At 38.3% G+C, this 25,705-nt stretch overlaps 1 protein-coding gene across 2 annotated transcripts in view; it reads left to right on the top strand.

The window, feature by feature from the left end:
* The window catches only part of LOC134226048 (organic cation transporter protein), a 59,975-nt gene that overhangs the window by 25,998 nt on the left and 8,272 nt on the right, over positions 1 to 25,705 (top strand). The window lies entirely within an intron of this gene.

Genomic DNA, 25,705 nt, shown 5'->3' on the forward strand with positions numbered 1-25,705 from the left:
AAGCTGCACGGATAGAGTTTTTTCATATGGAATTTTCTGTGCAAAACCATCCTAAACCGTATTGTCCCGCAAAACAATTTTGGAGGTTTTAAAAATATTAATAAATAAATTTTAACGGAATGAAAGCGGAAGCTGAATATTAAATGTAATAAAATAAAACTTACAATTCCACGACTAAATCAAAACTTTCCATGCGCTTAAAAGAATTAAAAAACATTTTATGTCAATATTGCACCTACATTTGTTTTAATCTACTCTTTTCCTTCTGATGTACATATTGGGCATTGATGAATACGTTCCGAAAAAAAATGGTTGAGCTTGTTTTTTTTTGTTTTCACAAATATTAGTCAACAATATGCTATCTAACTATACAAGGCTCACACCCAGGCTAATTTGCAGTTTTCCTTCTTTGCTTGGATTCAAAGCCTTAAGTTCCAGAAACAAAATGTAAGGTAAAGAAAATGACACGGCATCCTAATTCAAGTCGTGAGAAAAATGCCACTCATTTTGATAAGCCCTTGAAACAACAACTACAAGTGATAAGAGATGTTCTATTCAAGCCAATGCAGCTATAATCTTAAAGCGTTTTTTATGGAAAATTTTTCGTCTCCCGACTGTTCACCAAATTACTTGCTGGTAGTGTCTAACAATATAGCATAGCATATCGAATCCATTGTACTTGCCACACAAGATACATACTCATGGGCATAGAAAAGCTTTCAATTAACAACTGAGGAAATGTTAATAGAATACTGAAGACGTCTTTTAGATTGAATTTCGAAGAGAACAATGCACCATGCATCCGCTTATCAAATTTCTTATGAACAAAGCGTGTAGGCGCGGAGTATATCGTAAGTGAGTTTTACGAAAGCGCGCAAAACCGCCATGTGTTTTACCCAAAGGTTGGTTCAAATTCTAGCAAAAAATAGTCAACTATTCGAATACTTTAAAGACAAACCTCCCGGGATCCAAAGCAGAAAGCACTCGAGTTTTCAAGGGTACCCCATTCAAAACGGAAGCCACGCAAAGCTGGAATAATGAATATGACATTGACAGTTGTTCGTGGCTTTTGAATGGGGTGCCCTTGAGAACGCACGTGTATTTAGTTTTGGATTCCGGGAGGCTTGTCCTTATGTTGTCTACCCCAACGCCCACACATCGTATAAGAATGCGCACGTTTGATAACATAGTTCTGGAAAATTGTGTGATTCCCACGACATTCAAAAAAAAAAAAATTTCGCCGAATTGATCGGCTTGATGCAGATTTTGCGGAATACCAATTTCTTGTTGCGATTTTCGCAGATGTTCTACACACATACGTGACTCTGGTGAAACAAAAAAGCACATTATTACCTACTCAATGGTTAGAATTCATTGAAATTCAATAAACGTTCACATACGTATCACATAACCCTTATAAGGAGAAGGGGGCTTGAAATGCCCATTTTTTTGGTTACGTAATTAATCGTAATTATATACATACGTAATTAATTTATATCTTCCCTAGAACACAGTAATAACCTTCAAATAAGGAAAAGGATGACCCAAACGCCTAGAAGGATTCCGTTTGGAAGGTTAACGACAAGCTTCACGAAATCCAAATTTAAATCTACTCGCGTTTTCAAGGCCACTCCGCTCAATACGGAAGCAACGCACAACTGTCATTAGGGGTATACACTTAACGGCGTAGGTTGCTGCGTATCTGATTATAGAAATGTTTCACACTCAATCACTAGGGACATATTTCAAATCGCCTATGAAACATTTCCATAAACAGATACACAGCAACCTACGCCGTTAACTGAATCCCCCTATTGTATTTGTTAATTAACGCATGCTGCGACGCAGCAAAACTAAAATAAAAGGAAGACAGCGAGTGAATTTAGTTTTAGATTCCGGACGGCTTGTCCTTACCCGAGCAGCACAAGTTAGACAAAATAGTTGAAGCAGCTTGTTTGTCACTAAGTCTAGTCCCATATGCGTCGCAGTAACCTATGTGAAACATGTGTGCTGCGAGGGTAAATACTTTCGTTTGGAAATCCAAAAGAACGGAACGGACTTGTTTAGGGTTTACGAAAGGAGATCTTTTGGGCTTTCAAATCGAATCTTTTTGGCTTGCGAACAGAATACTTTTGGGATTCCACAGGGGATCCTTTTGTGTTTCTCAGAAGGATTCCTTTCGGAAGCCCAAAATGATTCCGTTTGAAATCCCAGCCGGGTTCCGTTCGAATGTTCAGAAGGATGCAAAACGAAGCGCAAAATAATTCCATTCAGAAGGAATTCCGTTTGGAAGCCTCCTATAAGAATTCCGTTTGGAAGTTTAAACGGATTCCATTCCGAGGTGTGTTTTATGAGATATATGAGATATTGAGATATTTACGAGATATTTTTGATTCCAAAATATGTCCCACAAGGATTCAGTTTGAAATCTAATTAGGATTCCGAACGGAAGCGCAAAATGTTTCGGAAGCAATTTCTGTTCGAATGTCTACAAGAATTCTTTTAGGAAGTTCACAAAATTGCATTTAGAAGTCCAACCGATTTTCATTCCGAGGTCCAAATGAATTCCGTTCGGAAGTTCAAAAGGATTAGTTCGAAAACCCAAAAGGATTCGGTTGAAAAACCCAAAGGAATTTCGTTCGAAAATTCAAAACAATTTCATTTCTTTTGGACTTCCGAGCAAACTTTTTTGACGTAAACTACGTCTAAGGGGAAGACTCTGATACAGGGTGTAAAACGGAAATTTCCAAATTCGAGACCGTCACGAAATTAGGATAGATTTCAAACGCTAATAGCTCCTTTATTTTTCAATGGATTTTCGAGATTTTATTATCAATCGAATCGGAAACTCTCCAGCAATTTTTTAAGCCCATTGGAGCTATTGATTATCAACGTAAAAACATTAAAAATTCCAAATCTTTAAAAACCCAGTAAAATTTCGCAGTTTCGTTACGACTGCCGTCTGCAGTTGGTTCTTGCGCTCTACTTTTGTGCGGTGATTCGCACAAAAAGTACAACAATAGAACCAGAGCAGTGACCGCGGTCGGAGCAAAAAAGTAGTGTTTATGAAAAAGTGCTACAGATGCTGGACATGTTCATGTACATAAGCAAGAGGTGAATATTAAAATTGATTATCAACTTCAAACAAGGTTACACTCTAACTTTTTTGACGGAAATTGAGTAAAATTTCTGTGGAATAGAAAGAGAGAGCAATGCAATTTTACTCAGTTACTGAGTAGGTGAAAGTTAGCGTGTATCCTACTATTTAGGCAGCATCCCTTTAAAATAGCACTTCAAAAACAGTTAATCGCCATTTAATAGGCAATTAACTATGAGATGAATTGATCACTCTAAGTCGAATAATCGGAATCGGAGAAAGGCATCATCACCACTGCGGAATAATAAATTTGGGTTTAAAAAAAAAAATTTAAATTGTCATATCCAACCATTTTCATATAGTGAGTTACGCCAATTTTGTTCGAAACATAAATGAATTGGTGTGCGATCGAACATGATTTGCGGAAAAACTACACATTACACGCGGCAAAACATTTAACAAAACAAACCTCGCTACCTCCCGACCCCATATATCCAACATCCCAATGGTTGTAATTTGACTAAGCACGCACGCGCGGTTCGAAGTTTCTATGAGAATTACTATGAAAACAGTAAATTTTTCGGAAAACCGTTTTGCAACGTTGGTCATTAATATCTAAAAATATATGAGTACGTCGGCAACATAGGAAACTTAGCAAGTGAATAAATCGTCTTTATTGCAAAACAATTCGCTGCTTGCAAGAAAAATTATTAAGGAAATACTAAATCGTGGGAAATTCAATGAATTATTGGCAGTGGCTGATTTTCTACTCGCCGCAGCCACATCCAGGCGCTATAGTATATGCACCAAATAGCCAGCAAGAGTTAACCGCCAGAAATTTGTATGGCGAAAGACATCTAACGCTGGTTTTCTCAAAATTAGAACTTTTCATGAAAAACTATTTGGTATCGGTTATGAGGGATGGTGTCCGCTACTACGCCTACCAAATATTTTTTCGATTAAAGTGCTTAATTTTGAGAAATCGAACCTTAGATGCCTTTCGCCATACTGATTTCAGGAAGTTAACTCCTAGTGTGCCGCTGTAAGCACGCTCAAAGCAGTCGATTCATTGAGCACGTAAAAGAATAACATATCAATAATGAGCATTTTTATTTTCTTTATAACTTTGCTTACCAAAATCCGATCGGTTTGCAACAACAATCGTCTTACAGATTTATAAATATTCTACGAAATCTTTGGGTTGATTATATTTAGGGGGAAATCCTCCATTGCCGGACACATAAGCCATTTAACAAAAAAAACTTTAACTATCCGGATTATGTTTCCTTTTATACCATACTAGCAGAACGTACCCTGCGTTGCTCGGGTTTTTACGTTTAACGTTCGAAATGTTTATGGGCCCTCCTTAGCCGTGCGGTTAGACGCGCGTCTACAAAGCAAGGCCATGCTGGGGGTGGCTGGGTTCGATTCCCGGTGCCGGTCTAGGCAATTCTGGGCATTCCCTGGGCATTAAAGTATCATCGTGCTAGCCTCATGATATACGAATGCAAAAATGGTAACCTGGCTTAGAAACTAAATGAACACTAAGCTGCGAGGCAGCTATGTCCCAGTGTGGGGATGTAATGCCAATAAGAAGTTTGAAATGTCATTTTCTGCGTTGATTGCGACGCCGCACTCTAGATCATTTTTCGAGCGATCGCATTAGGTTTTCTCCAAACTCGCTATCCAGCTTTTTACGCTACAGTGCCATAATGCTTTGAATTACCCCCATTGACACTTACCGTGTCCACTATAATTTTCTTATAGATTGGATCTTAGCAATCTTTGGCACGTTTGTATTTTATAAAAACATTAAAGTGTCATAATTTTGCACGCAATCCAAGAATTTTCCTGCGACATGGTTTAACATTCCTATCAGTTACTTAATATTTGATTTATTAAATTCATTTTTAAATTCTACTTTTTAGGGATCCACAGAAATTAGACGGTGGCATGCGCTTATTGGCTGCTGAAAAGTGTATTTGAGTGGATTTCTCTGGTTTTGGTTATTATTATCTAGGCATTCGCAATTAATTTTAAACACTACTGGCGTGTTTTAAAAATCAACAGTCTGATGGCTCCATTGCTTCAATATCTATTGAAATTATGCATATCTATTATTTATGTACCTACTTGAAATAATTGTAAAAAATGATTACGGAATACTAGTTACACTTATACACATTAAATACGAAAAAACGAAAACTTTCTGAACTCCAGGTAGAACATTTCTTGGAAGCGCAGCGAGATTCTTTCATAAACTAAGTAATCTAATAAGTTATGATGATTTGGTTCCGGGATCCGAGAGACTATCAATATATAAAATGGTAAATTTATCTTGTAAATTGAACAACTTGATTTTCTTATTCAATTGTCTTTTGAAGCAATTTGTGCTGCTCAAGAATGAACATTAATTGACTTTTTATTCAAAAAATCTGGATATTGGGAAACAGGGGGTTATCACATTGTTGGATCTGTAATAAAAATAATTATACTCAATGTAATAGAAATTAATGAGTTGAATCAAATTTGAGAACCATCCAGATTTGATGGTATGCATAGGTAATTCCATGTTTGACTACATTTAAAAATTAGTTCTAAAGAATTAAACTGCTCTGGAATCAAATCAGTAAAATAAGTTTCGGATCTTTGAGAAGGCTATCATGGTTGAATATGCGTAATAAAAGTAAAATCATGCAGCATTGGTTATTATTTATTTATTCAGACTAAGGCCGAAGTGGCCTGTGCGGTATATAAGAGTCTCCTCCATTCGGCTCGGTCCATGGCTACACGTCGCCAACCACGCAGTCTACGGAGGGTCCGCAAGTCATCTTCCACCTGATCGATCCACCTTGCCCGCTGCGCACCTCGCCTTCTTGTGCCCGTTGGATCGTTGTCGAGAACCATTTTCACCGGGTTACTGTCCGACATTCTGGCTACGTGCCCGGCCCATCGCAGTCGTCCGATTTTCACAGTGTGAACGATGGATGGTTCTCCCAAAAGCTGATGCAATTCGTGGTTCATTCGCCTCCTCCACGTACCGTCCGCCATCTGCACCCCACCATAGATGGTACGCAGCACTTTCCTTTCGAAAACTCCAAGTGCGCGTTGGTCCTCCACGAGCATCGACCAGGTCTCGTGTCCGTAGAGGACTACCGGTCTAATGAGCGTTTTGTAGATTGTCAGTTTGGTACGGCGGCGAACTCTATTCGATCGGAGCGTCTTGCGGAGTCCAAAGTACGTACGATTTCCAGCCACTATGCGTCTCCGAATTTCTCTGCTGGTGTCATTTTCGGCAGTCACCAGTGAGCCCAAGTACACAAATTCTTCTACCACCTCGATTTCGTCACCACCGATACAAACTCGCGGTGGGTGGCTCATATTGTCTTGTCTTGAACCTCTTCCTATCATGTACTTCGTCTTCGACGTGTTGATGACTAGTCCGATCCGCTTAGCTTCCCTCTTCAGTCTGATGTAGGCTTCCTCCATCTTCTCAAAGTTACGTGCTATAATATCTATGTCGTCGGCGAAACCAAATAGCTGGACGGACTTATTGAAAATTGTACCACTCGTATTAATCCCTGCTCTTCGTATTACCCCTTCCAAAGCGATGTTGAATAGCAAACACGAAAGCCCATCACCTTGCCGTAACCCTCTGCGGGTTTCGAAGGGACTCGAGAATGCCCCTGAAACTCGAACTACGCACATCACCCGATCCATCGTCGCCTTGATCAACCGTATCAGTTTATCCGGAAAACCGTGTTCGTGCATTAGCTGCCATAGCTGGTCCCGATCGATTGTATCATATGCGGCTTTGAAGTCGATGAATAGATGATGTGTGGGCACATTGTATTCGCGGCATTTCTGCAGTACTTGGCGAATGGCGAACACCTGGTCCGTGGTGGAGCGTTCGCCCATAAAACCCGCCTGGTACTGCCCCACGAACTCCCTTGCAGTTGGTGCTAGTCGACGGCATACAATTTGGGAGAGTACCTTGTAGGCAGCGTTCAGCAATGTGATTGCGCGGTAGTTGCTACAATCCAGCTTATCGCCCTTTAGATGGGACACACGACACCTTCCATCCACTCCTGCGGCAAAACTTCCTCCTCCCAAATCTTGGTAATGACCCAGTGCAGCGCTCTAGCCAGTGCCTCACCACCGTGTTTAAATAGCTCTCCTGGTAGTTGGTCAACCCCAGGGGCTTTGTTGTTCTTCAGCCGGCCAATCTCCTCCTGGATTTCCTGGAGATCCGGAGCCGGGAAAATTATGTCCTGCGCGCGTTCTCCCAGGTCCATCACCATACCGCCATCTTCGTCTGCCACATCGCCATTCAGGTGTTCTTCGTAGTGCTGCCACCACCTTTGGATCACCTCACGCTCGTTCGTAAGAAGGTTCCCGTTTATGTCCTTACACATATCAGGCTGTGGCACGTGGCCCTTACGTGAACGGTTTAACTTCTCATAGAACTTTCGTGTGTTATTAGCGCGGTACAGTTGCTCCGTTTCTTCACGGTCTCGATCTTCCTGCTGGCGCTTTTTCCTCCGGAAAATCGAGTTTCTGTTCCGCGCCTGTTTATATCGTGCCTCGTTCGCCCTCGTGCGGTGTTGCAGCAATCTCGCCCATGCTGCATTCTTCTCTTCCACTAACTGCTCACATTCGCCGTCATAGCATTGGTTATTATAGGTTATTATTAAAAAAAAACAAATGCATAACATCATGGCGATTTTATAAATTATTCATTTATAAAGTATTGCGGAGATACCAAAAGGCCTTTCAAACTAACGCTTCATAAACACAAACATGCTCAAATAACACTTTATTTTGCTATAAGTATTCCAATTGAAACGTCGGAGTCATTTTTGCCTATGGAGAATTATCGGTTTTCAATTGGAAGACCAGTTTCTATTTGAAGAAGCAAAATGACGAAATAGATTGATTTCTGGTATGCGAGCAACTCCTCTACAATTTTCTCTGCTGTTCCTGGACTGCAATGTTCCCAATCTTAAAAATAAATATCGATTTTATATAAATATATTGGTTCTTACTTTTTAAAACAGAAAAGCTGATCCATTCGAAGTAAACAAATACGTCAAATCTGTAGCTAGGATATCTTTAGGGATACAATAATTCATGGCTACTAAGTTGTTACTGAAAATGTTGTACACAGCATATGTCAAATTCGATTCACCCCTTGTTAATTTATGGCTAGCGTAAAAAGCTGGATTGTATTTTGACAATTTTCCCAAATTTTCCTTTAAAATTTACCACCCTTTTGCATATACACAGCTGATCCCAATACGAATCGATTAGTGAGGAAATCTCGCAAATCGGTCATCCTCTTCGCGAGTTATAATGCCTCAAAGGAAGAATAGATAGAAGAAAGAAACACAAAATATGACCATTGACCATTGATGATTCATACAAACTTTGAATTTGATCATTTGAACACGTTTTTCGACGATGAGTTTTGGTGAAAAAATTTACGATTTAAAAAAATGTCTTCTAGTACCGGACGCTATTGCATCATGTTCAAATGTGACTAAGTTCCTGTTACATGAATAAAGACATCATTCAGAATAGTAATATTATTCACGTGCTTTAAGTTGTGAATATTAAAAATTGTTAGTGGAGCTTATTTGACTCTTCAGCTAAATTTTTTAAATCCTAATCCAAACTCCCACATTTTTCAAAGTCTTCTTCAATTTTTGTTTCGGCTAATTTCTGTGGCTTTCTCAGCAAGAAGAAATAATTGAATTGAAGTAAATGTAACAAAACAGGTGTGAAGAATTTTTATTCAACTTAAAATTTTGTACAAAGTTTATCAAATAAAGATCTGATTTTCCTTGCTGGGAGCTTTGCAAGTAGTGTCGTTTTAAGAACTGTCCGGTATTGGGAGGTGTCCGGCGCTGAGAGATTTCTCCCTAAATAGTTATTTAATGATCCGCCTCACGAAACGATCTCTTACATACGGGGCGATTTCTATAGTAATTTCCATACGAACTTTCAACTGCTCGTAGTTAAATTATAACCAATTCAGTTGAAAATTTAGGAGGTTCACCAAAACAGCAAATGTTATCGTTCAAGCATAAGGGTGCGCAAAAGTCAAAATTTCAATCACTCTAGGCTCTAACCAAAATAATTATCTTATGATCTGTTTTACGTAGTTTACGTCGGGCGGTCGTATCTTGTATATAACCCTTCTGATTTTTCTCCTTCTTACTTCTTTTTTTCCTTTTTCTTCCTTCTTTTTTCATCTTCCTTCTTTCTTACTTTATCTTTTTTCTTCCTTCCTCCCCGCATCCTTCTTCTTTCTTCTTTCTTCCTTTTTGCTTCTTCAATCTTCCTTCTTCTCACTTTGATCTACTCATTTCTCATTCGGCCTAATGGTCCAGCATCAAACCTTTTCTATGTTTTTTTACAGGGCATACTATGATGAAGTTTTTGTTTCAGTGTTTCAAAGATCTTCATGCCTGCGGAAGAACTTTACGGAATCCGGAAAATGGAAAAAAAATTCTTAATAGTTCGAAAACTGTATTGGAGGGTATGTTCGGTGGGATTTGATCCCACGAAACCAGGGGTGGCACTGCGCACCTCGACTCGAAACGAGCAAACCATGCAAACTGTTTTACGAAAAAGCTGTCGAAATGAGATGCACAATGAGGCCCCAGTACGCTAGACAGGTGCTTTACCTACTAAGCTACGAAGGATCCCCGTCGTCCTCCGCAGCTTAGCGGGTACTGATGAAACCAAATTCCCAACACCAGACACATAGCCAAACTCTCGCAATCTATTTCCATAACTAACTCTCTCATATGTTTTGTTTGTACAGTACCAACCAAGTAGGATGAGTACGAAATAGTGTGAACAATTGTCCAAGTTTAGCAAATGTGATCTATCTGATGATCTGTGAAAGTCCTTATAGTTCCTATAGGAACCCTTATCCTGTTAACGTCTGACGCAAGTAGTAAACATTGAATTTATCGAATATCAGGAATATTTTTAAAATGGCTGATAACCTTTTAGTAATTTTTTGAAATAGTGATTACAAGCCTTGGTTAAGGAGAAGATCGTAGTGTGCGCATGATTTTTTCCGAAAACCAATTTGTATAGTGATGTAATACAATAGTTCGAATCATAATATGTAATTGATAGTTCCGTTTCGTGAAATCATCTACAAAAATAGACCTAAAGAATGTGCGTTAGTGATTGTGGTATGCTGTTTAGGGAAAAATGAACCTATTTCCAAGGAACATCCATCCACTCCGGCAGACGAGTTAGACGCATGTTAGCTATAATGCGCCGCATGATAAATCAGGACCCTCAGGCGCAATCTGCGATTAAATTTATTGAGATTGTGTCATCACGGTTTTACTACTAGTCCATTTTTACGAATAATAAGGATTTCACATAATTATTATACGCGCTGGATTAACGAATTCGGAAGTTTGTTTATGCATCCATTATCTAATTGATAATGGTGGTATAAACAGGCGGGGCTTATTGTATGTAAAAGTGACCTCGAACTGGTCATGAAATACCAGGCAGTCGAGGAAGGGTCGCTTGGTCGAAAGCCATTTGGACAAAACCCACTAGGTCGAAAGTCATTTGGACGATCGGGTCGTCCAGCCGAATAAATCATATGGCCGAATAGGTCATCTGGGCAAATGGGATATTTGGTCGAATGGGATATTTGGTCGAATGGGACATTTGGTCGAATGGGACATTTGGCCGAATAGGACATTTGTTCGAATGGGACATTTGGTCGAATGGAACATTTGGCCGAATAGGACATTTGGACGAAAAGGTCATATGGCCAAATTGGTCATTGGGCCGAACAGGTCATTTGAAAAGTGAAAAGTGAGACGTCTCACTTCTTACTGTAAAAAGTGAGAAGCTCGAAGTGAGTAGTGAGACGTCTCAATTTTCACTTTTCACAGTGAGATGTGAGAAGTGAGTAATGAGATGTCTCACTACTCATTTCTCACTTCGCAGCTCTCACTTCTCCCTTTGAAAAGTTAGTAGTGCGAAATGAGAAGTTGGACGTCTCACTACTCACTTTTACACTACTCACTTTTCACAGTAAGAAGTATGAGATGAGGAGTTAGAAGTAAAACGTCCTCACAGTTCAGGTCGAAATACGTATCTGAAAAGATAACAAAACGTATGGAATTATTAATTAATTTATGACAAAAAATGAGCATCGCTCAAACTTTCACTACGTGAGAATATAGTTCTTCAGCTTCCATTTCGTGACTATTTGAAAAAAAAATCTAGCTAAGGGTCTCGAACATCTTTTTTTCTCCCTGAAACGGAACTTTTTAGTTGAAAAACTATCGAGCCATATTAAATGAGATTCCTGGATTTTTTTCTTCCAATCATCATATAAAAACTAAGGGGGAATCGATTATTACCAAGTTATAGTCTAAATAACTTGTTTATTGAAGCTCAAGCGTCTCTGAAAACAGCTACGAAAGGCTTGGATGGAGACAGGGCCGGATTTATGGGGGGGGGGGGTGGTCCGTGGCCCCGGGCCCCCACAAATCTTATGTAACAAAACCAACCTTTTTTGTACATTTTGGGGTCCCCACATACCGTCGGCCCCGGGCTAATCCGGCCCCGGGCAATCCGGCTAAATCCGGCCCTGGATGGAGATTATGCACTGCTTCGAAATCTTATACACATAAACACCCAATTCTTTCCAAACACGCACCAATATTTGAACTTGTTATGTGAATGAATAAGTTTAACTGGTGTCACAAAATTATTTAAAACGATTGATCATGTAAAACAATACTTTACCATAGTAATATAAGAGCTTTCCTTTGCCATGCGATAATATATGCGTCTACAAAGCAATACCATGCTGAAGGTGGCTGAGAATGGAAGTAAATAGCTAGCTTATAAACATCTAAAAAAATTGCTATGTTTTGTCTTAGAAATCATATCGCTGTTTAAGAGAACCAGTGATTCAACCGAAAAGCAAATTCATTTTACTACAAATCATGTGGCTCTTTCGAACAGCCCCATTTTTATAACAAATATCAACACGCCAGTTTTATATGATATTGCAGTGTGTAAGTTTGAATAAATATCCATTAGAAACTATTATTTTCACCAAATTCATTAGCAATGGATCAATCAATAATCAAAAACGGCCGCTATGAAATGTTTTGCCAAAAGCCATCGTAGACATGTTTTGTCAAAAACACACGAAAAGAAATATGCATATACAGTACCGCCGTTGTGTTGTTTTGGTGCGGTGAGTGCTAAATGAGTTACTTTGATTGAACCATCTAAAATTTAGTTCACTTTTCTTTTTATAGTCGCATTATTGCAATCACTTTCAATAACATTTAATTATTTGGTCAAGCCCGAGATCAAACCACCATCAGAAAACACAACATCTGGACGATCAGAACCAGGGTAGTTTTGTGAAGGATTTCCAAAGGTTTAGATTTTTAGTCAGAAAAATCGTGCTAAAGGAATGAATCTTATGAAAACAAAATTGTCCAGCAGTTCAGAATAGTTAACCAATAAACGGAAATCATACTCCAAATGCTTTTTCTTCTAAACGACACTTATTTGCATGATTCTTGGTACAACCAGCATACTTTGAAGTGTTCGATGAGCTTAACTTCCATTTATCTACCTAAAGGAAAAAATCTAGATGAACAATGATCAGAACCGTAATTTCAAAAAGTTTTACCAATGATTAAGCCCCGGAATTCCATCGTTTTTTGAGTTCAAGCTCAAACAATCATTTTGTAAATTATTATGCATCTGTATAATTTATTTATTTATTACCAGACTAAGTGACCTGTGCATTACATAAAAGTCTTCTCCATTCAGCTCGGTCCATGGCAGCACTTCGCCAACCACGCAGTCTGCGGAGGGTCCACCTGATCGATCCACCTTGCCCGCTAGGCACCTCGCCTTCGGATCGTTGTCGCGAACCATTTTCACCGGATTACTGTCCGACATTCTGGCTACATGCCCGGCCCACCACAGTCTTCCGATTTTCGCGGTGTGTACGATGGATAGTTCTCCCAACAGCTGATGCAACTCGTAGTTCATTCGCCTCCTTCACGTACCGTCCGCCATCTGCACCCCACCAAAGATGGGACGCAGCACTTTCCTTTCGAAAACTCCCAGTGCGCGTTGATCCTTCACGAGCATCGTCCAGGTCTCATGTCCGTAGAGAAATACCGCTCTTATAAGCGTTTTTTGGATAGTCAGTTTGGTACAGCGGCGAACTCTATTCGATCGGAGCGTTTTGCGGAGTCCAAAGTACGTACGATTTCCTGCCATGATGCGTCTTTGAATTTGCATCTGGATAAATCTTTACGAATTTTGTTAATTTACATTTGAATCCAAAAAGTGTAACAAAACAAAAGTAAAAGTAAAAGATAGCTGTTAAAACATACCAGTGAGTTTAACCATTGCGAAGCGGTATCGTTTGCTAGCCAAATGTTGAATTTAACAATTTCGGCTCCGTAATGCTTGTCCACATCTGAGCCTTTGAAATTAGGTTTAAAATAAAGTAATAGGGAAAATATACATTTATTGCCTTTGATTCATAAAGAATGGTGAAAAAATGAATGAAATACTTAACTTGGGAGTGACTCGTGACTGGCGGCTGGTATTAGAATAGAATGCAGGTTCCATTTGGAAAAGAAAGGTATAAGAATAGAATGCAGGTTCCATTTGGAAAAAAGTTGTTCGGGATACCTCGGTAGATTTTTACCCAGGAAATGAAATAAATACCCAGGAAATGAAAGTTGAGAAGCTATTAAAATATAGCGTAGTAGTTGAAAATTTAGCGATGCTCATTTTTTTGTGTGATAATATTGTTCTAAAAACACGGCGTGTACTAAACTCGTCTTAGACAGTTGAAGACATACCACTATAAGAGCTTAATTTTTTTTTCTAAAAATCTGATTGATAAAATTTGCATTGAAAAAGTTTTAGGTTAAATGATGATGTGAAGCTACTTACAGTATGGACTTTCATGGATTGATTTTTTCGAATTTGACGACAATTCGCACCCTCAGGGTTGTCTCAATATATCTCACAGTAACTTGATAAAGTCTCAATCAACATGCAACCCACATCGCACCAGGAAGCAATCTGAACCCACAAATGATATTTATTCCTATGGTGTGACACAGCGCCCTGTGAATAAATGGCGGCAGTGATAATTTTGTTGGATCATCTTCCCCTCACTTATCAACGCTTGTCATAGGAGGAGCGATATGCTAGCAGCCGATCGTGCTTCCTAATGGAAATGCAAACGATTCCAGAAGGTAAAATATTTACATTTTACACTTACGTCTACTCGACAGGGCAGCAACAGCTATCAAGACGCGACTCATTGTATTCTTCTTCTTCTCTTTCTATTTCGTAGAATGGTTGATATAAATATAACAGATGTAATCTGTTTTATTAGGACATCAAACAGGGAAGAGGAACTATTAACATCATTGGTACATGGCATTGGCATACAGATCCTAATCATTTACAGATAATCAAGAATACTATAAGAACGTCAAATATTTGTCTCTTCAATCTGAAACTTATGTCAATGTCTCATTAGTCTGCTAAATATCTGGTGAAGTGTGTGACCTTCGGACAAGCGGTAATGTTGAATAGTTCTCTACCTCTACTTTTATTCATACCTCCTTTGTAATCAGATTTGTCCCGTTTAAACTGAAATAAATACAACACCATCGCTGATCTCCAGTTAACCTTGCGATCAAAGGCGTAGGATTGCCAATCCGGGGATGGCGAGTTCGATTCTCGATCCGGTCAAAGATTATTCCGGGTGGGAAACATTCCCAAATCCCTGGGCATAGTGTATCCTTGTACTGGCGGGTATACAAAAGCTTTCAATTGATAACTGAGGAATTGCTAATAGAATACTGAAAAGCAGGCCGCTGATTTTCATACAAAATGGTCATGTTTGAAAATCAAAATCTCGATTTCCAGCGATTAATTATTACTAACTACCATACACCGTTCCCCTAACATCTGATGGAGAAGAAGTTGAATCACAAACTGTTCATACTTTGAGTTGAATTCCTTAATCAGATCTACTTACGAGTTATTGAGATCTTGTTTTCTGGGATTTTTTAATATTCAAAGTACATGACTGATGCGGTTTGCCTATAGTAGACCCAAGTCTACTCTATCACAGAAAAAAAAAATGAAAAGTCAGCGCATAAATAAGAAAGACATGGAAAATTACACTATTCTGGCCGTACATGAATCTTTTACAACCAGATCGCCCTAAATGTAAGCAATTTACATAGCATTATGACACTTCTTCGTATAAAAAATGACATAATGCAATACATATTGCATACATTCAGGTGATAATATCGTTTAAATTTACGCTCTTTTTGGCATTCCCTTTATGTGCATTACTTTCGTGTAAATTTCAACAACTTTTTCTATCTGTGTATCGCGAAACCAATTCATCGCCCACCGAAACCAGTTTTTATCGATCTGCGGCAAACGTTTTATCAAGTCCCTTCACGGTATCGGGTATCCACCAAACACCCATCAGTAGCAGCAGATTGATTCATGGGGAAAACATGCAAATTCAGAGCAAACAAGTCACTTATTTATTGATGGCTGTTACGACGCGAACTCGATGACGAAGTACCATTGTGGGCGGGACTGATCTAATTTGTCTGCGGAACCACAAATTAGCGAACGACATCAACAAGATCGTTAACAAGTTTTCAATTGCTGGTGCAGGTATCTTCGAACAATTCAATCTTGATGCGCACCAGAGCTCAGAGGCGTAGATTGAAGTTGTAGGACGCATACAAAGGGAACAATTTCGTTATCGCGAAATTCAAACTGAAGAAGAAGTGGTTGATGCGAGCAAATAATCAAATTGTTACAAATATTCCGATTGTTAATCGGACTTTTGAGCCACGCTTCCAATTAATTTCGATATTTAATCCTACTAATTACGTCATTGACTAGATCCAGCTATTTGATTATATCCCACAATATTGTCAGTCAATTGATAGCAAATATGAAATTCATGAGCGATTTAATTATCTAGAGGCGTTCTTAAATCAATTACTCTTTTGGTTTTATATTGGCGCTTTGATGTTGCACGAAGAAGAAGAAGCAGAAAGATGATAATCGAAAAAATCTCCACGGGAAACCATACGAAGAAGTTTTTAAAACTCTTCTCAAAAATTCTAAAAGCAATTTAATTAAAAACGGTAAGCAGTACGGGGTTGGACTTTTCTTCTACTGTATAATTAACACAATATTACTATTCGAAATTATATTTTGTGATATTACACTTAAAACACAGTATAAGAAAAGTCCAACTCCGTACTGCTTACCGTTTTTAATTAAATTGCTTCTAGAATTTCTGAGAAGAGTTTTTAAAACTTCTCCGTATGGTTTCCCGTGGAGATTTTTTCGATTATCATCTTTCTGCTTCTTCTTCTTCATGCAACATCAAAGCGCCAATTACTGTACCTACTATTGAAAACCAGTCTCTCGATGATACAAACAAAGCTCACGTTGTTAAGCCGTGATGACAGTCAGTGCTAATATGGATAGCTACTATCCATGAGATGAGTCTTATCTTATCTAGTATTGCACATGGGAACGACGTGGGGTATTGCAAGCAAGCCAAAACAACATGGTAGGGTGAAAAAGGCGGTCAAGAACCTTGAACAGCGCTCATAAATATCAATAATTTGAACATATTGAAGGCCACTCGACGACATCGTTCATCGGTGTCGTGGATGAGCACGCTGTGCTGCCGGTGATTACTGACCGGCAGTTCAATTTTTTTCCATTTTATTCAGTTATCAGTTCACCTAACGTGCGGGAAACAATACGCGACACTCTTTGGCTGGACTTTGCCAGACGTGTTTGACGAGGGAATTAAGCGGTGATAAGGTGAGTTGCGATGATGGTTGATCGATTTGTTAGTTTGTTGGCTGTGTTCAGCTTGCGAATAAGATTTAGACACAATAATATAAAGTACCGAAACGCAAAAAGGTTAATGTTGTGATCACTATTATGTAGATTGTAGGTGCATTAATTTGAGCTTTAGCCACATCTTTTGCAAGCCACATCCCATAACATACACGATCGATGTTTCATTACTAAAGGAGCATTGTTATGGGGAGTAGCCTTTAATCGTTTAAGCGTCATTCAAACCAAAGAAATTATATCACGAGAAATATTTTTTCATTTTTATTTAAGAGTAAGATTGTATCATTGCTGTTTGCATAAATCATTCTACTTGGCTATCTGCGTATGATGTGTTAACTTATTTTGTGAAATTGGACCCAGAACCAGTACCAGGTAAATCCGACCACTGGTTCCTATCGCGTCGGTTGTATACTATTTCGCCGAAAAACATATAGCGGATTTTTTTTTCGCGGTACGACATTCCGCGGAATTTACCAAATCTCCGAAACACATTTTGCGGAATGCACATTTTTTCCGAAAGACATTTCACGGAATGTACCTTTTCACCGAAAATCATTCCGCGGAATGCCATTTGGCGGAATTCAGTTAGAATAATTATTATTGAAATATTTACCGATTTCTGCTTAATTACATGCAATCCGGGCTAAACTCTTTTGGATTGTGATTTATAGCAATGAAAGAAGGTAATAATTTCTTTGAATGACCGCATGTGATCGTTATACCGCAAAGTTAGGGAACAATGCCTTCTTGAAAAGGACACGTTGGCTCGGTATAAAGAAGAAAGAAGGTAGTCCCTTCTATGAATTAACGCGTCTGCCTGGTAAAAAGCAAAGGGAAAAGATAATGTCTACTTTGAATAGATGCGTCTGACCGGTATAAGGCGAAAGAACTTGATAATGTCGTCATTAAAAGAACGCATCTGCCCGGTTTAAGGCGAAGAGAGGGGTAACGCCTTCTTTAAATAGATGCATCTGCCCGGTATAAGGGTAAAGGAATTGATAATGCCTCGTTTAAAAGAACGCGTCTTTTCGGTATAAGGCGAATGGAGAGGTAATACCTTATTTAATTGGGTTCGTCTGCCCAGTATAAGGCGAAGGGAGTTGATAATGTCTTCTTTAAAAGAACTCGTCTGCTCGGTTAAACTCGAAGGGAGTGGTAACGCCTTCTTTAAATGGATGCATCTGCCCGCTATAAGGCGAAAGGAGTTGATAATGCCTTCTTTAACAGAACGCGTCTGCCCGGCATAATGCGAAGGAAGGGGTAATGCCTTCTTCAAATGGAAGCTTCTGGCCAGTAGAAGGTGAAAGAAGGAGATAAAGCGTTCTTTAAAATAACGCGTCTGCTCTACATAAGGCGAAGAGAGGGGTAATGCCTTCTTTAAATGATTGCTCTGCCCGGTACAAACCGAGGGGAGGATATAATTCCATGTTCAAATGAATACGTTTTCTCGGTATAAGGCGAAAGTAAGAAATAATGGATTATTCATAAAAACGCCTATTCGTAACAAAGTAAAGAGAGGAGTCTGTCTGCCAGATATAATGAAGGATTTGTAAGGGGCAATTGAAATTTCAAAAATTAGTTCTACATGTTCTGGGAGGCCTTCTTTTGCCGTGCGGGAAGATGCGTGAATGCCAAGCAAGACTCAGCATAGACTAGGAGACTGGGTTCAACTTCTGGGTTCAACAGTCTAAGAAATTTATTGGTAAAAAAACTTGTCGACTTTTTTAGACATAAAAGCCTCAACGTCTTAATTTCGTGTTTTACCAATGCAAATAAAAAGGCTTAGAATCCTCTTAGGTAATAATTGTGGAAGTGCTGAATGAACACTAAGCTATTATTATTAATGTTCCGCGAAATGGTGCATTCCGCGAAATGGTACATTCCGCCAAAAGTCGTTCGGCGAAAAGGTACAATCCGCCAAATGTCGTACCGCGAAAAGTTACAAACCGCCAAATGTTATTCCGCGAAATGTTCAACCGCGAAAATGAATTCCGCGAAATAGTTTTCAGTGAAATGTTATACATTCTATCGCGTCAAATGTAGCACAAGAACTAGGAATTCCGAAACTACCACATAACGTAATATCTTTTAAATTATGAAATTTGAAAAGTTCATGTAGAATCGAAGACGTAACAGGTTGTATCCAAAGACTGCTTATTGGACGAAGAATTAAGAAAATTGTGAAGTATGGATTATGTTTACTGACGCTGTTAGTAGACTGCTGTCATAAGGCGGTTGTTTTTTGTGCTTAAAAATACTGACCAATCAATTCCATTTAGTGAAAAATGGTGGTCCTGAAAAGGTCCGATTCACTTTCAATAATGCTTGTGTCCCATCATTAACTGTAACAAAACAAAAATCAGAATTTCTAGAGAAATTCTCTAATCTAACCATCACACCACTCTTTCATAAAATATACTGGTCCTACAAAAAACCGATTTTCTTTCAATAAATGCGCTTTTTTGCTCACCAACAGCAAACAAGCAATAGTCCGAACATTGCGTGGAAATTTCATTTGAGTGCTGCTGCGTCTTGCGACGGCTACTCAATGATTCACTTTCTGGTGGGATTCTGCTTCCTGCTTGTGTCCGCTCTCCGTAAAGTCTTGAATGAACTGGGGATTAGATCACAGCTAGTAAGTTTTGCGATTACGATGTTTGTGTTCGCGATGCACTTACGGGATTGGTTTGTATACTATTTGTAAAAAGTGCCAGGCAAAAGTTATTTATTCAATAGTTTAGCGCGTCAGTAGTTGGGCAAGATTTTAACGAGTTCGTCAATCGATTGATAGCAAAATTTCCAAAATCGGTTAGAAGACGGCTAAGTTATCATCCCATACTTCCTAACTACGTTTCGTGCCGGTTTCAAATATTAATCTGCAGAATGGTCATCTTCCCGAAACCACATTTGAGCACATACATACATGAGCTTCTTCCAAAGAAGAAAACAAAAAAAAATGTACGGTTCCAACGACGAGAGCTTTCATAGTTATTCCTTCTGGAGAATGTTTAGTAGAGCTGCCTGTGTGGAGAGGTCGGTCACGTCCTAGGATAGGATGTGCCAAGTAGTCAGTAAAAATCGTACCGATTTGCTGCCACAATCGTACCGGTTGCTGATTGGTTTAAAACGACAATCGATTACTTCGATTGGTGACGGCGCGTTTTTCATAGGGCAGCATGTTGTTAGTTTGGCCGTGTTGCAGGTTTGTAAAGTTGATATTAAGCAAAATACGCGAATTTATATTGAACTGCAAACGTCATATAAATTATTCTCAAGGGTTGTAAAGGTTTAAAACTGTTGATTTTAAGCATTATCATTCACCTTTCCATCATTTTCGATCTCAAAGTCATATTTTCATTAGCGAAAACTTCTCTCTGTTAGTCTTTCGCTTCTCTTACATAAATAATGGATAGAACGGAAAGAAAACATCAAGTTTTGATACATGATATTTGGAAGATTTCGTACCTAATTACTTTGGCTGCACTGTGGTGACCACCTCGTCAGAGCAAACTGACTAAAAACAACAAGGCAGTTTCAATTGAGTTGTCACATCCTATCCTAGGTCACGCCCATTGACATGTTCACGTGTTCAATATTTTCGTTATGATATACAATTTGATATCTGGAAAGGTAATGGTAAACGTTCAACATGATAGCCGACATCTTCGAGGAGGTCTTTGACGGTATGATTAAAACTGAAATGAAATATAAGATACATTCTTTGACTCAGACTTCAAAAACTATAACCATGAGAAGCCGGTGGAATGCTCATCGAGACTGTGTTGTTGGGGTTCCAAGTTGGAACCTTTGTAACCGTTCGTCATAAGCTCTAAATGAAGATCTGTTATGCTGGTGGTAATGTGGCTATAATTATTAATGAATTTTTGATAAAAACCCATTAATCCCATTAACCTCCGAACGTCTCTGATGGACTTGGGACGCGGGTAGTTAAGGATGGGTTCGCCAGCATAAACCCTTATCAGGTATGTCGCAAATCATGACCATGGAACACACACAACAACACTCTCACTAGTCACTAAACACTAAATGAATCTTGGAAAAAAACATAATACATAAATGAATTCAATATAAATTTCTCTTGCGTTCATTAATTTATCTCGCTAAGCCCTGTGCTTTGTTAGTCTGCCCGCAAATGTGTTGAGTTTACGTTTCATGCGCTACAGATAAAGTACGTTTTTGCCTTCGTTCACTTTACTGATTCGGTGCGTTCACCTCAGGAAAACTTCACCCCTGAATTTTCGTTGTCTAGCTTTGGAACCGTTCTAAGACACCTAGTAGATTGCGCTTATGCTTCCTAAAGCTAAGTCGGGCAACTTATTATAACACGACCAGTGGTCTCTCGACGTTGAGAGTGGTGCATAAGTCACTGAGTTTTCGGAAATTCATTTAGAGCTTTTGACGAACGGTTACATTGGCGCCACAACGCAAAATAGTATATCCAATCATTATTAATTGAATTTCACACCACGTTTGTAAATATTTATTATACTATTATTCTTTTTTGCCTTTCTCGTATACTAAGTATACGGTAAAGGCTATATGATCACTCCAAAAACAAACTTTTTATAGGAGACCCGGAGACCCATAGTGTTATATACCGATCGACTCAGTTCGACGAAATGAGGTGATGTCTGTGTGTGTGTGTGTGTGTGTGTGTGTGTGTGTGTGTGTGTGTGTGTGTGTGTGTATGTGTGTGTGTCTGTGCGCACCCACCCAAAAAAAATGTCACTCATTTTTCAGGTACTTATCCTTAACCGATTTACTTGCAACAAGTTGCATTCGACGCGGGTTACTCTACTATTGTTTCCTATTGAAAATTGGTCAGATCGGACTATGGGCTCGGAAGTAATGGCCAAAATACCACTTTTTTTTTTAGAAAAAATGAGTAAAAAAATGTCACTCATTTTTCAGGTACTTATCCTTAACTAATTTACTCGCAACAAGTTGCATTCGACGCAGGATACTCTACTATTGTTTCCTATTGAAAATTGGTCAGATACTACAAAATACTACATTTTTATAGAAAAATTGACTAAAAAATGTCACTCATTTTTCAAGCACTTATCCTTAACCGATTTACTCGCAACAAGTTGCATTCGACGCAGAATACTCTACCATTGTTTCCTATTGAAAATTGGTCAGATCGGACTATGGGCTCAAGAGTAATGGCCAAAATACTATTTTTATAATGCACGAGAAGGGCACCATCACCGCTAGGTGGATTAATGAGGGTTTTTAATTTGAAATTTACATCATACTTTAGCATATTTTTTTTATTTAAGCATATATTTATATCAAACCATTTACTTTAGTCTAAACAAACATTGAATTGAATTTATATAGTTTGAACAGTTTAAATATTGAATTGAATTTTTTTTTTATTCTTGAATTTCGCTTATTACATTAAATAGGTTAATTTGTAGTTCCGCTTTTAATTTTTGAATATTAGTTTTATTACCTTGTATTTTTAATTTGATTTTCTTGGAATTGTGGATTTTTTTTTGTCTTGAACTCTACTATATTTTTTTTTTCATTCGAATAAGCGTTAACAAATTAGTCAAAATGGTAAGGTTTTGCATCCTACCAAATGCGGATCACTTAGCAGAAGATGAGCTAAATTTCGAAATTAAACTTAGAAACTTCGAAATCGAGTTGGACGCTAAAATAGAAGGTAGAAGGAGAGCTCTTAGATACGCTTACAAAACGGAGCGAAATGAACCAAAACTGTATGATACCGGTATTGCAATAGGAGAAGAAACTAAAACTCTTGAAAATGTTATCAAATCTTAAAAAAGAAATTCACGAGAATCATTCGATTATGTCATTGTTTCTCGTTTGAGACATTATTTAATCAGGTTATCATCATCAAGAGCATCTAATGAAGAAGAAAAGGAGCTGAAAGACGACTGTTGCAAACAAATTGATACGATCCAATACATTTGAACGACGAAACCGATCATGACTTACGAGAGGGAGCAAAAGCTCTAAAGACCTCTTGGAGAAACCCTGATCCCAATGCGTTCGTGTTAGTAGGAAACCAGAGCAATAATACTCAATTCACGCAATCAAATGGATATAGTAATAAAACAGGAGCCATGGCGAAGGATAGTAAAAAGAGAGAAGATAACAGAAACAAAGAGAGAAGGAACAAAAAGATACTAAAAACAGGTGACGCTAAAGATGAATCAGGGTACAGGCAGATAGAAAGGACAGCAAATTTGGTGAAACACATGCGCATAAATGATTATAGCAAACGTAAAAGTAAGAAGGAAAAGAGATACAAGAAAGATAGATCACATGCAGCAACTGATTATAATTCGGAATCTTGCGAAGGCGAAAATACAGCAGATGAGGGGAAACGAAATAAAACTATAGGACACGGTAGATCAAGGGGTAGATACACTTCGACTTTAAATAGTAGTAGTAGCAGTACAGAGGAAGAAGAAGAACCCGGTCGGTGGGTCAGAAAAAGGGATCCTCGTCGATCACATACTTCAGAACGCTACTATAGAGCCTATAGGGATGATTATCACAGAGCATCTCGTTCACGGGTAGAAAACTGCGACATTGTTTTCAGCGGCAACGCTAGGTCAATGCAAGTGAAAGATTTTTTTAATAGGGCAGAAAATTAGCAAAGCACGAACGAGTCAGTAATATAGAGTAGACCTCTTCATGTTTTCAAAAAGTATCAAAAATTCAACCGGTCAAACCAGAATCACAATTCTTATGCTGAAATAAGTCTCCTGTCAAATTTTCAGCTAATTCGGATAAAATTTCGAGGTGGCTCAATTCGATTTAGTGTTTTTCGGCTATTTTTAATTTTTGAAAAAATCTAACATGAGACATAAACGTCAAAAACTATCGCAACAACCTCTATACGGAAGCTATTGGTGTGCTCTACAAGTTTTGTGAACATTGCGATTCGTTCCGTTCACTTTTTGTCCATGTTAAAGTGATTTTTAAGCTTTTAAGTGCATAAAAATACTATTTCCCCTAAAAGTCGTTGTTCTACAAAATTCCTAATTTTTTGACAAATGATTGTTTATTTATTATATTATTATTCTGCTTTTTTCCCTGGAAATTTGAGTAATATAATTGCCCATGTGCGATTTACCGTTAAATTCTTAAAAATCAGAAGCTGAACATTTGTCATAAATTTGCACGCTGAGATTTCTTCAAACAAGTTGTTCAAACAAAAAAGCTTCGATTTCACTTGTTACTACGATGCACTCAATGTTAAAAGCATGCAGACATATGGTGAAATTAACAAAATTTGGGAGTCGTTTGTTGTAAGCATCAAATATCATATGATTTGATTTATGTTTTGTTCGAACAACTTACTTGAAGAAATCCTAACGTGCAAATTTATGACAAATGTTCAGCTGCTGATTTTTAAGAATTTAACGGTAAATCGCACATGGGCAATTATGTTACTCAAATTTCCAGGAAAAAAAGAGGAATAATAATATAATAAATTAAAAATCATTTGTCATAAACTTAAGAATTTTCTAGAGCAACGACTTTTGGGGGAAACAGTATTTTATGCACTTAAAAGCTTAAAAATCACTTTAACATGGACAAAACGTGTACGGAACGAATCGCAATGTTCACAAGACTTGTAAAATACACCAAAAGCTTATGTATAGAGGTTGTTGCGATAGTTTTCGACGTTTATATCTATTGTTAGATTTTTTTCAAAATTGAAAATAACCCAAAAACACTAAATCGACTTGAGCCACCTCGAAATTGTATCCGAATTAGCTGAAAATTTGACAGGAGACTTATTTTAGCATAAGATTTGTGATTCAGGGCTGACCGGTTGAATTTTTGATACTTTTTGAAAACATGAAGAGGTCTAATATAGAGTTATTAGACAAAATTCATTATAAACTAAAGGGAGAAGCAAGTGATTGGTGGTTTACGAGGGAAGATCATTGCGATTCTTGGGAAAAATTCGAAAGCGAAATCCGATTTAGATTTGGCAATCCTAATCGTGATAGGGGGATACGTACTCAGTTGCGAGAGCTACGTCAAAAAAGAGGAAAGACATTCGTGGCGTTCGTCACGGAAGTTGAAAAATTGAACCAGTGCCTCAAACGCCCTCATTCATCACGAGCAATATTTGAGATTGTATGGGAGAATATGCGACCCCATTACCAGTCAAAATTAGCCACAACGCGTGTGTATAATTTAGAACGTTTATTGGATCTCAACCACCGTATCGATGATACAGATCCGAATCTTTACCGGTCTGCCCACGGCACCCGAAATGACGTAAATAATGTCGACGTTCATAGCTACTCTGAAGACGAAGATAGATCGTCAGAAGAATACGGCATACATGCACTACAACGTAAAAAAAAATTACCCAACAAACAATTTGAGCTGAATAAGCTAGTTTTTCAACTGAAGAAGACTATTTTTGGTTGAATAAGCGCTATGTGAGCTCCCAATGTTTGTTGGGTAATCCGGGATGGTCAGAAATCGAACCCAACAAACAACACGACAAATGTTCAGGAACCTACGGTAGCTCCAACAACAGTAAAATGTTGAAATTGCCAAAAGACAGGCCTTCATTCTTTCATTATCGGATCCTCGAACAAATTGATGTTT

The sequence above is a fragment of the Armigeres subalbatus genome, chromosome 3 (genome assembly GCF_024139115.2).
Source record: "Armigeres subalbatus isolate Guangzhou_Male chromosome 3, GZ_Asu_2, whole genome shotgun sequence".
Lineage (NCBI taxonomy): Eukaryota > Metazoa > Arthropoda > Insecta > Diptera > Culicidae > Armigeres > Armigeres subalbatus.